The sequence below is a fragment of the Nicotiana attenuata genome, unplaced genomic scaffold (genome assembly GCF_001879085.1).
Source record: "Nicotiana attenuata strain UT unplaced genomic scaffold, NIATTr2, whole genome shotgun sequence".
NCBI lineage: Eukaryota > Viridiplantae > Streptophyta > Magnoliopsida > Solanales > Solanaceae > Nicotiana > Nicotiana attenuata.
In genome coordinates, this window is record NW_017689777.1 from 1 (window position 1) to 3,643 (window position 3,643).

The 3,643-nt window shown below is 35.4% G+C and overlaps 1 long non-coding RNA gene across 1 annotated transcript; it reads right to left on the minus strand.

Annotated features, from left to right (window-relative positions):
• Positions 1–136: 136 nt before the first annotated feature.
• Positions 137–1,529, minus strand: LOC109222418. Its single transcript, XR_002067405.1, has 2 exons — positions 1,236–1,529; positions 137–1,127 (listed from the first exon to the last, which is right to left on the minus strand). It is a non-coding gene; the product is annotated as an uncharacterized LOC109222418 (long non-coding RNA).
• Between the last annotated feature and the right edge of the window lie 2,114 nt (positions 1,530–3,643).

Below are 3,643 nucleotides of genomic sequence, written 5' to 3' on the forward strand. Positions count from 1 at the left end.
TCTCCAGATGCTAAAGTAAAGGAGGAAGATAGAAATCTAATTGTTTTCCATGTGAAAAACAATTTTTCAGTCCTACAAAAAATTCAATGCAGCAAAATTTTCTAGTTACCCACAATTTTTTGAAGCTTTCATTTGGTTATTATTTTCATTATGTAACAAAATACGTGAATGTTGTTGCACCTGTGAATGCAGCTCCCGGAGAGGTAGTTAATCAATCAGACCGACTTCACCAAGTCAAAGCATATTATAAGACTGATATTTTCTTTCGAGTAGTCATAATTTTACAATTTTGAATCAACAATGCAAGAAGTTCAGCAATTTTATCTCAAACAAGAGATTTGAAATAGAAAGATGACACACACAACAAAAATACTGCACAAACACTTCAAGAAAACCACAATGACACACCAAAAGATGCATATACACCTAAATTGGATTCAACCTTGTTGGGAGCAACAAGTCACTCTTAGGTGCAAAAGTAAGATATTTCTTAGAAACGGCTGTGTGCATATTGATTGTGAAATAGAAATTCTCCAACAGAGAAACACAGAAGTAGAATAAAGGAAAAAGAAGCAAAGAGAGAGAACAAAATTCAATGTACAATCACGAGTCTTTTTATAAGTACAAACTTGTGATTCATTCAGACGTATCGAAAAAAATATAACTTGTGTTCATTCGGGAGAAGCAATATGAAAACCAATCACTTACATGAGGTAAATAATATTGTGACTTCTTTTATTTCAAAAGAAATTTATGCAGAGCAAGAATGTGCAACAATAAACAAAAGAATGCTTCTACATGATATCTTATCTATTTTAAATACGAAAATTCTCATACTGTTGATTGTGAGGGCAATTGAAAGGTCTGATTTTATCTCCAAAATTGACAAAGAAATACAAGAAAAAATCGAAAGCAAAATTTACACTACATATCATTCTCCTTTAGTGTCCAAACTCTGCCAACAAATAACACCAAACCTATCTCTTTCTTTAGCAATACATTGAAAACCAAAAGATAACATTTCTTCTATTCATCATACAGTAAACCAGACTATGGTTAAAGAACACACCTACTGACATGGAAGAAGCACTCTATTTCCCCTTTTCAGCCACCGATAACACCACAACCTTCCAATGATCAAATTTGAACCCAACCAGACATAAATAGACACACTTCAAAGGTAAAATGACAAGAGAAGAGAAAAATGAGAAGAGATAGAGCATCAGTAAGATTACCTAGGGAATTCGAAATAGCCTCTGTCTCTGTAAAATTAACCTTCGTGTAACTTTATAGAACTTTGACTCAAAATCCATTCTTCAACAACGAGGGGAATCATCAAACACGCTTCGAGATAGTTATCTACAAATCAACGGGGAAGACGCTGGCGGAAGCAGGAGATCGCAGGTAATCTATAAACCACGTGTCTGCAAAGGAGGGAGATGACTATCAAAGCACCGCAGGTTTTCCAGGTCAAACTAAGAATATCTCTAAACAAAATTTCTTAAATACCCTTGAGAGGACGACGAAGAGCTGCTATCTCCCGCTTCTAAATAAGTAGAAAATATTATAGTTTTGTGTAAAAAACTATAATTTCACTTCTAATTCGCTTTTTTTTTCCCTTTTCAAATGAGTTACTTTCAATTGTTGGTAGACTATTTTGTCTAACTGTTTTCCTTTGCTAGCTTGTTGCAACTGCTTCCAGGGGTGGGCATATATCGGGTAAAATCGATAACCCGAATTGTTAATTACTTATTGGGTTATCGGTATTGGGTTATTGGGTTAACGATTCGGTAACGGGTAAAAATTTTTTTTTATTGGGTTATCGATTCGAACGCGGTTTAGCAATTCTGTTATTGGGTAAACCGATAACCCAATAAGGGTTTACTAATTTACTAGTTTACCCCTAAGTATATACATACTTGGGTTTCATATACATGGTTCAATTTCTCTTTCTCAGTTCTTTCTCTGCCTCACTCCCTGTCACCCTCACCCTCAGTCCTCACTCCTCACGCCTCACCAGTTCTCCGCCACTCCGCCACCGGACACGGCTCAAGCCCTCACCAGTTCTCCGCCTCACGGCTCATGGCCCCATGGCTGAGCCCGTCAAGACTCAGTTTTCTATTATATTTTTCCGGCAGAGCATTGCACTAAGGTCAGTGTTTCATATCCCATTTCTGAATTCGTCTTAGTTTGGTATCTTAGAAACACTGATTTAGGCTTCCCTTAGAAATCAGTTTTTGCATATTTACTTGAATGATTTTCTAAATCTCTAGTTATATGGGTATCCAATTTCTCCTTTTCGTCTATCAAATGTGAGTAGCAAAAAACTGAAGCTTCTCTTTTTTTGTATTGCTCTTGACTGCCTTTTCTAGGANAAGGCTTCTAAACTCAGCTTATTTTGAAAGGTATTTTTTTTAAAAGTTTATTTTTTAAAATGTAATTTTGGTAAGAAGCCGTTTGTATTTAGCTAAAGAATTTAAAAAACACTCTTGAACAACAATTATTGTTTAACAAAGATTTTTTAAAGTGTTTCAAAAATTATGTTTTTCTCAAAAGTGCTTACCCAAAAAGTACTTTTGGGAAGACTATTATTTTCTGCTTCTTTTGCTTATACTCTCAGTTCATTTTTTCCTTCTAAAAGTTTAACCAAATACTTTAATTTTGACAAAAATATTTTTGGTAAAAAAAAACACTTTTAGCCAAAATAAACTTGATCTATCAGGCTAAGAAACACGAAATAATTGGAATCTCAAATCCAACCAAAAAATAAATAATGGAAGCAAAAGGTGGTGGATATGAGCGTCAGAAAAGGCGGGGGTGATATGGCGGAGAGAGTTGGTGAGATGGTGACCTAAAACTTTGTTGAAGTGTCTAAATGTTACCAACTCTTTTTTGCGCAAAAGATAAGGGAGCAAAGTGACAAAGTGGGCCAGTAATGGAGAAAATCCTTACAATAAGCAAGTATAGTGGTTAATTTTTTCGTGTAGGAGTGGAGGTCCAACATCGACAATCCATCATTTTTTTTGTTTCTGCAGATTCGACTAATTGGGGTGAAATTTAAAAATAGTCATATTTATAACTGATCGCTCAAAAATAGTCCAGTTTCAAAAGTAATCGAAATTTAGCTACTTTTCATGTAAAGATAAATTTGAGCAAAAACACTGTTCAAAACCCGGAAAATACGCCAGTATATTATGCTGCAGTTCCAGTATAAGTATACTTGAACTCCAGCATATTATATTGGAGTTCCAAGATAAGTATGCTGGAACTCCACCATAATATGATGGAGTTCCAGCATAAGTAAACTAGAACTCCAGTATAATATACTGGAGTTCTAGCAAGTATACCGGTCCAGCATAATATACTGGAGTTTGAAGCACCGGAGCCAGCAAAGTATACCGGTCCAGCATAATATGTTGGAGTTCATACACAGGTGCACCGAACTCCAATATATTATGTTGGACCGGTCTCTGTTGCAGCAAAATAGTGGCTATTTTTTATTGACTTGATAAATACTGGCTATTTTTAAATGACCAGTCCGAAAACTAGCTATACCATGCTATTTTGTCGACTAATTGGTATGGACTTTGGAACAAAGTCGATGTGGGCCTTCACGGGGGTTGGTGAACTCTTAATAACTGAA